Here is an 11,319-nt window from a genome sequence, read left to right on the forward strand (position 1 = left end):
GAAGAAAAAGTGTACGAGCATGGAGGCAATCTCGGCGGCTCTGTCGAAAACCGTCCGTAAAGGTCCTCGTTTGCATGCAGTGTCCAGCTCTGACCAGGGTGCCGGGTTCTGTGATTTTTTTTTCCTGCTGTTTCAATGCATTTCGCATCCAAGAAAAAACAAAACATATCAAAAACATATTCCGACCTCGCAATTAGCAATTACAATTCAAGTTAAGTTAAGTTACATTTAATATGATACTTTCAAATTTTTTCAAGCCCCCGACCGGGACTCGAACCCAACACCTCCGGCATGCTGGCTCAGCGTCTTTACCGCTGGGCTACGGATGCTAGATGAAGAATGTGCCTTAAAACTTCGTGTCAATCCTGCGTCTCAATTTTTGTCAAAAGAAAAAAAAACAAAACAAAACAAAGGCGTTCAAAGGGAAATAACTGGAATAATAGGAAACGCTTACAGTGTCACCATTACATATTGATTTCAGACAATATTCATAAGAAAGTCGTGTCACACAATAAAGAAAATCGTGCTCCACGTGCAAAACGTGTTTAGCATGTCACGGACGGCCTAGGTCTCGATCCTCACAAAATTACCGGCCTAATATCAGGGGAAATGGCATGAGCTTTGTTTACTTACATTTCTAGCAGCGGGCGACGTCCCATGTGTACTCTCGTCGATAGGGGAAATTGCGAAACAATAAGTAAGGGGACATAACGTCGTCTTGCACTTCCGTACGTCTGCACTGTTATCTATTGGTCTCGTCCGTCTGTGAATAAAGAAAAGCTGCACAAAATATAAAAGATGTGCCAGTTTAATTTTTTTACTTCTTTTTTTCTTTTTCTTTTTTTTTTCTTTTTTTTTTTTTTTTTTTTTTTTTTGGGGGGGGGGGTTGAAAATAAAAAATAATAAATAAATAAAATAGTAATAAAAAAAGTAATAATAAAAAAAATAAAATAAAAAAAAATAAAAATAATAATTCTCATTTACAGGTCGGTCGGGTCCCTGTTTTTATTAGTATTATTTTTTATTTGTTTTGGCCTATTATTATTTTATTTTATTTTTTTTTTTTTTTTTTGCTGTCCCTCCTCGGGAGAATTATTTTTTTACCCTATGTATCTGTCGTGTCCGCTGTGTGTACTGTGTAGCAGTTTAAAGGGAAAACTGGTCTTCTATTTAATTTAATTCTCTCCCGAAAGGGAGAGTGGGCCGATCCTGGAGGTACTGCAATACCAGGCCAACCCGTGGCAAGAGTGGTGCAAGCACTCAACATCTCACCTAGGTGCAAAAATCAGTTTAATATCGAAGTACCCACATAGGGCACGTATCAGATATTAAGCTGATAAGAACAGATACTACACTTTGATCTTAGCCAAAAGGCCGAGAAGCGATGCCGAGTTACAGAAAGTTCTCGTAGATGTTCATTGGAAACTTCTCTCTTGAAGAGGTTTTTTTCTCTCAATTTCTGTGCAAAATTTCCAACCGTTTTCCCTTCAAACCTGTACTTAGCGGCACTGGACTGTCTGGTGTCATTTATGCTTCATTGTCGATTTCGTCGAAAGTCGGTAAGTCTGCTGAAATTTGTAAAAGGGAAAGTTTTGCTATCACACATATAGGCAATGCTAGAAAAGGAGAGACAACGTTTGACATACGTATTCGACATTGCATTTAAATCAAGGTGTCGCTATAACGTACTGTAATCGTCGATTTTTCTGTCACTCGGCTATTTAAATATGACGGAAGAAAAAGTGTACGAGCATGGAGGCAATCTCGGCGGCTCTGTCGAAAACCGTCCGTAAAGGTCCTCGTTTGCATGCAGTGTCCAGCTCTGACCAGGGTGCCGGGTTCTGTGATTTTTTTTTCCTGCTGTTTCAATGCATTTCGCATCCAAGAAAAAACAAAACATATCAAAAACATATTCCGACCTCGCAATTAGCAATTACAATTCAAGTTAAGTTAAGTTACATTTAATATGATACTTTCAAATTTTTTCAAGCCCCCGACCGGGACTCGAACCCAACACCTCCGGCATGCTGGCTCAGCGTCTTTACCGCTGGGCTACGGATGCTAGATGAAGAATGTGCCTTAAAACTTCGTGTCAATCCTGCGTCTCAATTTTTGTCAAAAGAAAAAAAAACAAAACAAAACAAAGGCGTTCAAAGGGAAATAACTGGAATAATAGGAAACGCTTACAGTGTCACCATTACATATTGATTTCAGACAATATTCATAAGAAAGTCGTGTCACACAATAAAGAAAATCGTGCTCCACGTGCAAAACGTGTTTAGCATGTCACGGACGGCCTAGGTCTCGATCCTCACAAAATTACCGGCCTAATATCAGGGGAAATGGCATGAGCTTTGTTTACTTACATTTCTAGCAGCGGGCGACGTCCCATGTGTACTCTCGTCGATAGGGGAAATTGCGAAACAATAAGTAAGGGGACATAACGTCGTCTTGCACTTCCGTACGTCTGCACTGTTATCTATTGGTCTCGTCCGTCTGTGAATAAAGAAAAGCTGCACAAAATATAAAAGATGTGCCAGTTTAATTTTTTTACTTCTTTTTTTCTTTTTCTTTTTTTTTTCTTTTTTTTTTTTTTTATTTTTTTTTGGGGGGGGGGGGGTTGCAAATCTAAAATAATAAATAAATAAAATAGTAATAAAAAAAAGTAATAATAAAAAAAATAAAATAAAAAAAAATAAAAATAATAATTCTCATTTACAGGTCGGTCGGGTCCCTGTTTTTATTAGTATTATTTTTTATTTGTTTTGGCCTATTATTATTTTATTTTATTTTTTTTTTTTTTTTTTGCTGTCCCTCCTCGGGAGAATTATTTTTTTACCCTATGTATCTGTCGTGTCCGCTGTGTGTACTGTGTAGCAGTTTAAAGGGAAAACTGGTCTTCTATTTAATTTAATTCTCTCCCGAAAGGGAGAGTGGGCCGATCCTGGAGGTACTGCAATACCAGGCCAACCCGTGGCAAGAGTGGTGCAAGCACTCAACATCTCACCTAGGTGCAAAAATCAGTTTAATATCGAAGTACCCACATAGGGCACGTATCAGATATTAAGCTGATAAGAACAGATACTACACTTTGATCTTAGCCAAAAGGCCGAGAAGCGATGCCGAGTTACAGAAAGTTCTCGTAGATGTTCATTGGAAACTTCTCTCTTGAAGAGGTTTTTTTCTCTCAATTTCTGTGCAAAATTTCCAACCGTTTTCCCTTCAAACCTGTACTTAGCGGCACTGGACTGTCTGGTGTCATTTATGCTTCATTGTCGATTTCGTCGAAAGTCGGTAAGTCTGCTGAAATTTGTAAAAGGGAAAGTTTTGCTATCACACATATAGGCAATGCTAGAAAAGGAGAGACAACGTTTGACATACGTATTCGACATTGCATTTAAATCAAGGTGTCGCTATAACGTACTGTAATCGTCGATTTTTCTGTCACTCGGCTATTTAAATATGACGGAAGAAAAAGTGTACGAGCATGGAGGCAATCTCGGCGGCTCTGTCGAAAACCGTCCGTAAAGGTCCTCGTTTGCATGCAGTGTCCAGCTCTGACCAGGGTGCCGGGTTCTGTGATTTTTTTTTCCTGCTGTTTCAATGCATTTCGCATCCAAGAAAAAACAAAACATATCAAAAACATATTCCGACCTCGCAATTAGCAATTACAATTCAAGTTAAGTTAAGTTACATTTAATATGATACTTTCAAATTTTTTCAAGCCCCCGACCGGGACTCGAACCCAACACCTCCGGCATGCTGGCTCAGCGTCTTTACCGCTGGGCTACGGATGCTAGATGAAGAATGTGCCTTAAAACTTCGTGTCAATCCTGCGTCTCAATTTTTGTCAAAAGAAAAAAAAACAAAACAAAACAAAGGCGTTCAAAGGGAAATAACTGGAATAATAGGAAACGCTTACAGTGTCACCATTACATATTGATTTCAGACAATATTCATAAGAAAGTCGTGTCACACAATAAAGAAAATCGTGCTCCACGTGCAAAACGTGTTTAGCATGTCACGGACGGCCTAGGTCTCGATCCTCACAAAATTACCGGCCTAATATCAGGGGAAATGGCATGAGCTTTGTTTACTTACATTTCTAGCAGCGGGCGACGTCCCATGTGTACTCTCGTCGATAGGGGAAATTGCGAAACAATAAGTAAGGGGACATAACGTCGTCTTGCACTTCCGTACGTCTGCACTGTTATCTATTGGTCTCGTCCGTCTGTGAATAAAGAAAAGCTGCACAAAATATAAAAGATGTGCCAGTTTAATTTTTTTACTTCTTTTTTTCTTTTTCTTTTTTTTTTCTTTTTTTTTTTTTTTTTTTTTTTTGGGGGGGGGGGGGTTGCAAATGTAAAATAATAAATAAATAAAATAGTAATAAAAAAAAGTAATAATAAAAAAAATAAAATAAAAAAAAATAAAAATAATAATTCTCATTTACAGGTCGGTCGGGTCCCTGTTTTTATTAGTATTATTTTTTATTTGTTTTGGCCTATTATTATTTTATTTTATTTTTTTTTTTTTTTTTTGCTGTCCCTCCTCGGGAGAATTATTTTTTTACCCTATGTATCTGTCGTGTCCGCTGTGTGTACTGTGTAGCAGTTTAAAGGGAAAACTGGTCTTCTATTTAATTTAATTCTCTCCCGAAAGGGAGAGTGGGCCGATCCTGGAGGTACTGCAATACCAGGCCAACCCGTGGCAAGAGTGGTGCAAGCACTCAACATCTCACCTAGGTGCAAAAATCAGTTTAATATCGAAGTACCCACATAGGGCACGTATCAGATATTAAGCTGATAAGAACAGATACTACACTTTGATCTTAGCCAAAAGGCCGAGAAGCGATGCCGAGTTACAGAAAGTTCTCGTAGATGTTCATTGGAAACTTCTCTCTTGAAGAGGTTTTTTTCTCTCAATTTCTGTGCAAAATTTCCAACCGTTTTCCCTTCAAACCTGTACTTAGCGGCACTGGACTGTCTGGTGTCATTTATGCTTCATTGTCGATTTCGTCGAAAGTCGGTAAGTCTGCTGAAATTTGTAAAAGGGAAAGTTTTGCTATCACACATATAGGCAATGCTAGAAAAGGAGAGACAACGTTTGACATACGTATTCGACATTGCATTTAAATCAAGGTGTCGCTATAACGTACTGTAATCGTCGATTTTTCTGTCACTCGGCTATTTAAATATGACGGAAGAAAAAGTGTACGAGCATGGAGGCAATCTCGGCGGCTCTGTCGAAAACCGTCCGTAAAGGTCCTCGTTTGCATGCAGTGTCCAGCTCTGACCAGGGTGCCGGGTTCTGTGATTTTTTTTTCCTGCTGTTTCAATGCATTTCGCATCCAAGAAAAAACAAAACATATCAAAAACATATTCCGACCTCGCAATTAGCAATTACAATTCAAGTTAAGTTAAGTTACATTTAATATGATACTTTCAAATTTTTTCAAGCCCCCGACCGGGACTCGAACCCAACACCTCCGGCATGCTGGCTCAGCGTCTTTACCGCTGGGCTACGGATGCTAGATGAAGAATGTGCCTTAAAACTTCGTGTCAATCCTGCGTCTCAATTTTTGTCAAAAGAAAAAAAAACAAAACAAAACAAAGGCGTTCAAAGGGAAATAACTGGAATAATAGGAAACGCTTACAGTGTCACCATTACATATTGATTTCAGACAATATTCATAAGAAAGTCGTGTCACACAATAAAGAAAATCGTGCTCCACGTGCAAAACGTGTTTAGCATGTCACGGACGGCCTAGGTCTCGATCCTCACAAAATTACCGGCCTAATATCAGGGGAAATGGCATGAGCTTTGTTTACTTACATTTCTAGCAGCGGGCGACGTCCCATGTGTACTCTCGTCGATAGGGGAAATTGCGAAACAATAAGTAAGGGGACATAACGTCGTCTTGCACTTCCGTACGTCTGCACTGTTATCTATTGGTCTCGTCCGTCTGTGAATAAAGAAAAGCTGCACAAAATATAAAAGATGTGCCAGTTTAATTTTTTTACTTCTTTTTTTCTTTTTCTTTTTTTTTTCTTTTTTTTTTTTTTTTTTTTTTTTTGGGGGGGGGGGGTTGGCAATATAAAATAATAAATAAATAAAATAGTAATAAAAAAAGTAATAATAAAAAAAATAAAATAAAAAAAAATAAAAATAATAATTCTCATTTACAGGTCGGTCGGGTCCCTGTTTTTATTAGTATTATTTTTTATTTGTTTTGGCCTATTATTATTTTATTTTATTTTTTTTTTTTTTTTTTGCTGTCCCTCCTCGGGAGAATTATTTTTTTACCCTATGTATCTGTCGTGTCCGCTGTGTGTACTGTGTAGCAGTTTAAAGGGAAAACTGGTCTTCTATTTAATTTAATTCTCTCCCGAAAGGGAGAGTGGGCCGATCCTGGAGGTACTGCAATACCAGGCCAACCCGTGGCAAGAGTGGTGCAAGCACTCAACATCTCACCTAGGTGCAAAAATCAGTTTAATATCGAAGTACCCACATAGGGCACGTATCAGATATTAAGCTGATAAGAACAGATACTACACTTTGATCTTAGCCAAAAGGCCGAGAAGCGATGCCGAGTTACAGAAAGTTCTCGTAGATGTTCATTGGAAACTTCTCTCTTGAAGAGGTTTTTTTCTCTCAATTTCTGTGCAAAATTTCCAACCGTTTTCCCTTCAAACCTGTACTTAGCGGCACTGGACTGTCTGGTGTCATTTATGCTTCATTGTCGATTTCGTCGAAAGTCGGTAAGTCTGCTGAAATTTGTAAAAGGGAAAGTTTTGCTATCACACATATAGGCAATGCTAGAAAAGGAGAGACAACGTTTGACATACGTATTCGACATTGCATTTAAATCAAGGTGTCGCTATAACGTACTGTAATCGTCGATTTTTCTGTCACTCGGCTATTTAAATATGACGGAAGAAAAAGTGTACGAGCATGGAGGCAATCTCGGCGGCTCTGTCGAAAACCGTCCGTAAAGGTCCTCGTTTGCATGCAGTGTCCAGCTCTGACCAGGGTGCCGGGTTCTGTGATTTTTTTTTCCTGCTGTTTCAATGCATTTCGCATCCAAGAAAAAACAAAACATATCAAAAACATATTCCGACCTCGCAATTAGCAATTACAATTCAAGTTAAGTTAAGTTACATTTAATATGATACTTTCAAATTTTTTCAAGCCCCCGACCGGGACTCGAACCCAACACCTCCGGCATGCTGGCTCAGCGTCTTTACCGCTGGGCTACGGATGCTAGATGAAGAATGTGCCTTAAAACTTCGTGTCAATCCTGCGTCTCAATTTTTGTCAAAAGAAAAAAAAACAAAACAAAACAAAGGCGTTCAAAGGGAAATAACTGGAATAATAGGAAACGCTTACAGTGTCACCATTACATATTGATTTCAGACAATATTCATAAGAAAGTCGTGTCACACAATAAAGAAAATCGTGCTCCACGTGCAAAACGTGTTTAGCATGTCACGGACGGCCTAGGTCTCGATCCTCACAAAATTACCGGCCTAATATCAGGGGAAATGGCATGAGCTTTGTTTACTTACATTTCTAGCAGCGGGCGACGTCCCATGTGTACTCTCGTCGATAGGGGAAATTGCGAAACAATAAGTAAGGGGACATAACGTCGTCTTGCACTTCCGTACGTCTGCACTGTTATCTATTGGTCTCGTCCGTCTGTGAATAAAGAAAAGCTGCACAAAATATAAAAGATGTGCCAGTTTAATTTTTTTACTTCTTTTTTTCTTTTTCTTTTTTTTTTCTTTTTTTTTTTTTTTTTTTTTTTTGGGGGGGGGGGGGGGTGGCAAATCTAAAATAATAAATAAATAAAATAGTAATAAAAAAAGTAATAATAAAAAAAATAAAATAAAAAAAAATAAAAATAATAATTCTCATTTACAGGTCGGTCGGGTCCCTGTTTTTATTAGTATTATTTTTTATTTGTTTTGGCCTATTATTATTTTATTTTATTTTTTTTTTTTTTTTTTGCTGTCCCTCCTCGGGAGAATTATTTTTTTACCCTATGTATCTGTCGTGTCCGCTGTGTGTACTGTGTAGCAGTTTAAAGGGAAAACTGGTCTTCTATTTAATTTAATTCTCTCCCGAAAGGGAGAGTGGGCCGATCCTGGAGGTACTGCAATACCAGGCCAACCCGTGGCAAGAGTGGTGCAAGCACTCAACATCTCACCTAGGTGCAAAAATCAGTTTAATATCGAAGTACCCACATAGGGCACGTATCAGATATTAAGCTGATAAGAACAGATACTACACTTTGATCTTAGCCAAAAGGCCGAGAAGCGATGCCGAGTTACAGAAAGTTCTCGTAGATGTTCATTGGAAACTTCTCTCTTGAAGAGGTTTTTTTCTCTCAATTTCTGTGCAAAATTTCCAACCGTTTTCCCTTCAAACCTGTACTTAGCGGCACTGGACTGTCTGGTGTCATTTATGCTTCATTGTCGATTTCGTCGAAAGTCGGTAAGTCTGCTGAAATTTGTAAAAGGGAAAGTTTTGCTATCACACATATAGGCAATGCTAGAAAAGGAGAGACAACGTTTGACATACGTATTCGACATTGCATTTAAATCAAGGTGTCGCTATAACGTACTGTAATCGTCGATTTTTCTGTCACTCGGCTATTTAAATATGACGGAAGAAAAAGTGTACGAGCATGGAGGCAATCTCGGCGGCTCTGTCGAAAACCGTCCGTAAAGGTCCTCGTTTGCATGCAGTGTCCAGCTCTGACCAGGGTGCCGGGTTCTGTGATTTTTTTTTCCTGCTGTTTCAATGCATTTCGCATCCAAGAAAAAACAAAACATATCAAAAACATATTCCGACCTCGCAATTAGCAATTACAATTCAAGTTAAGTTAAGTTACATTTAATATGATACTTTCAAATTTTTTCAAGCCCCCGACCGGGACTCGAACCCAACACCTCCGGCATGCTGGCTCAGCGTCTTTACCGCTGGGCTACGGATGCTAGATGAAGAATGTGCCTTAAAACTTCGTGTCAATCCTGCGTCTCAATTTTTGTCAAAAGAAAAAAAAACAAAACAAAACAAAGGCGTTCAAAGGGAAATAACTGGAATAATAGGAAACGCTTACAGTGTCACCATTACATATTGATTTCAGACAATATTCATAAGAAAGTCGTGTCACACAATAAAGAAAATCGTGCTCCACGTGCAAAACGTGTTTAGCATGTCACGGACGGCCTAGGTCTCGATCCTCACAAAATTACCGGCCTAATATCAGGGGAAATGGCATGAGCTTTGTTTACTTACATTTCTAGCAGCGGGCGACGTCCCATGTGTACTCTCGTCGATAGGGGAAATTGCGAAACAATAAGTAAGGGGACATAACGTCGTCTTGCACTTCCGTACGTCTGCACTGTTATCTATTGGTCTCGTCCGTCTGTGAATAAAGAAAAGCTGCACAAAATATAAAAGATGTGCCAGTTTAATTTTTTTACTTCTTTTTTTCTTTTTCTTTTTTTTTTCTTTTTTTTTTTTTTTTTTTTTTTTGGGGGGGGGGGGGTGGCAAATATATAATAATAAATAAATAAAATAGTAATAAAAAAAGTAATAATAAAAAAAATAAAATAAAAAAAAATAAAAATAATAATTCTCATTTACAGGTCGGTCGGGTCCCTGTTTTTATTAGTATTATTTTTTATTTGTTTTGGCCTATTATTATTTTATTTTATTTTTTTTTTTTTTTTTTGCTGTCCCTCCTCGGGAGAATTATTTTTTTACCCTATGTATCTGTCGTGTCCGCTGTGTGTACTGTGTAGCAGTTTAAAGGGAAAACTGGTCTTCTATTTAATTTAATTCTCTCCCGAAAGGGAGAGTGGGCCGATCCTGGAGGTACTGCAATACCAGGCCAACCCGTGGCAAGAGTGGTGCAAGCACTCAACATCTCACCTAGGTGCAAAAATCAGTTTAATATCGAAGTACCCACATAGGGCACGTATCAGATATTAAGCTGATAAGAACAGATACTACACTTTGATCTTAGCCAAAAGGCCGAGAAGCGATGCCGAGTTACAGAAAGTTCTCGTAGATGTTCATTGGAAACTTCTCTCTTGAAGAGGTTTTTTTCTCTCAATTTCTGTGCAAAATTTCCAACCGTTTTCCCTTCAAACCTGTACTTAGCGGCACTGGACTGTCTGGTGTCATTTATGCTTCATTGTCGATTTCGTCGAAAGTCGGTAAGTCTGCTGAAATTTGTAAAAGGGAAAGTTTTGCTATCACACATATAGGCAATGCTAGAAAAGGAGAGACAACGTTTGACATACGTATTCGACATTGCATTTAAATCAAGGTGTCGCTATAACGTACTGTAATCGTCGATTTTTCTGTCACTCGGCTATTTAAATATGACGGAAGAAAAAGTGTACGAGCATGGAGGCAATCTCGGCGGCTCTGTCGAAAACCGTCCGTAAAGGTCCTCGTTTGCATGCAGTGTCCAGCTCTGACCAGGGTGCCGGGTTCTGTGATTTTTTTTTCCTGCTGTTTCAATGCATTTCGCATCCAAGAAAAAACAAAACATATCAAAAACATATTCCGACCTCGCAATTAGCAATTACAATTCAAGTTAAGTTAAGTTACATTTAATATGATACTTTCAAATTTTTTCAAGCCCCCGACCGGGACTCGAACCCAACACCTCCGGCATGCTGGCTCAGCGTCTTTACCGCTGGGCTACGGATGCTAGATGAAGAATGTGCCTTAAAACTTCGTGTCAATCCTGCGTCTCAATTTTTGTCAAAAGAAAAAAAAACAAAACAAAACAAAGGCGTTCAAAGGGAAATAACTGGAATAATAGGAAACGCTTACAGTGTCACCATTACATATTGATTTCAGACAATATTCATAAGAAAGTCGTGTCACACAATAAAGAAAATCGTGCTCCACGTGCAAAACGTGTTTAGCATGTCACGGACGGCCTAGGTCTCGATCCTCACAAAATTACCGGCCTAATATCAGGGGAAATGGCATGAGCTTTGTTTACTTACATTTCTAGCAGCGGGCGACGTCCCATGTGTACTCTCGTCGATAGGGGAAATTGCGAAACAATAAGTAAGGGGACATAACGTCGTCTTGCACTTCCGTACGTCTGCACTGTTATCTATTGGTCTCGTCCGTCTGTGAATAAAGAAAAGCTGCACAAAATATAAAAGATGTGCCAGTTTAATTTTTTTACTTCTTTTTTTCTTTTTCTTTTTTTTTTCTTTTTTTTTTTTTTTTTTTTTTTGGGGGGGGGGGGGTAGCAAATATAAAATAATAAATAAATAAAAT

At 38.6% G+C, this 11,319-nt stretch overlaps 6 non-coding genes across 6 annotated transcripts; all 6 read right to left on the bottom strand.

The window, feature by feature from the left end:
- Window positions 1-1,193: 1,193 nt before the first annotated feature.
- Window positions 1,194-1,386, bottom strand: LOC148601372 (U2 spliceosomal RNA). Its single transcript, XR_015917472.1, has one exon. It is a non-coding gene; the product is annotated as a U2 spliceosomal RNA (small nuclear RNA).
- A 1,542-nt stretch (window positions 1,387-2,928) lies between these two features.
- On the bottom strand, window positions 2,929-3,121 carry LOC148601373 (U2 spliceosomal RNA). The gene has a single exon (XR_015917473.1). It is a non-coding gene; the product is annotated as a U2 spliceosomal RNA (small nuclear RNA).
- A 1,541-nt stretch (window positions 3,122-4,662) lies between these two features.
- Window positions 4,663-4,855, bottom strand: LOC148601374 (U2 spliceosomal RNA). The gene has a single exon (XR_015917474.1). It is a non-coding gene; the product is annotated as a U2 spliceosomal RNA (small nuclear RNA).
- A 1,540-nt stretch (window positions 4,856-6,395) lies between these two features.
- LOC148601375 (U2 spliceosomal RNA) lies at window positions 6,396-6,588 on the bottom strand. The gene has a single exon (XR_015917475.1). It is a non-coding gene; the product is annotated as a U2 spliceosomal RNA (small nuclear RNA).
- Window positions 6,589-8,130: 1,542 nt separating this feature from the next.
- LOC148601376 (U2 spliceosomal RNA) lies at window positions 8,131-8,323 on the bottom strand. The gene has a single exon (XR_015917476.1). It is a non-coding gene; the product is annotated as a U2 spliceosomal RNA (small nuclear RNA).
- A 1,540-nt stretch (window positions 8,324-9,863) lies between these two features.
- Window positions 9,864-10,056, bottom strand: LOC148601377 (U2 spliceosomal RNA). The gene has a single exon (XR_015917479.1). It is a non-coding gene; the product is annotated as a U2 spliceosomal RNA (small nuclear RNA).
- Window positions 10,057-11,319: the final 1,263 nt, after the last annotated feature.

The sequence above is a fragment of the Perna viridis genome, chromosome 12 (genome assembly GCF_037379345.1).
Source record: "Perna viridis isolate PV_CMFRI_1.1 ecotype Kerala chromosome 12, ASM3737934v1, whole genome shotgun sequence".
NCBI classification, from domain to species: Eukaryota; Metazoa; Mollusca; class Bivalvia; order Mytilida; family Mytilidae; genus Perna; species Perna viridis.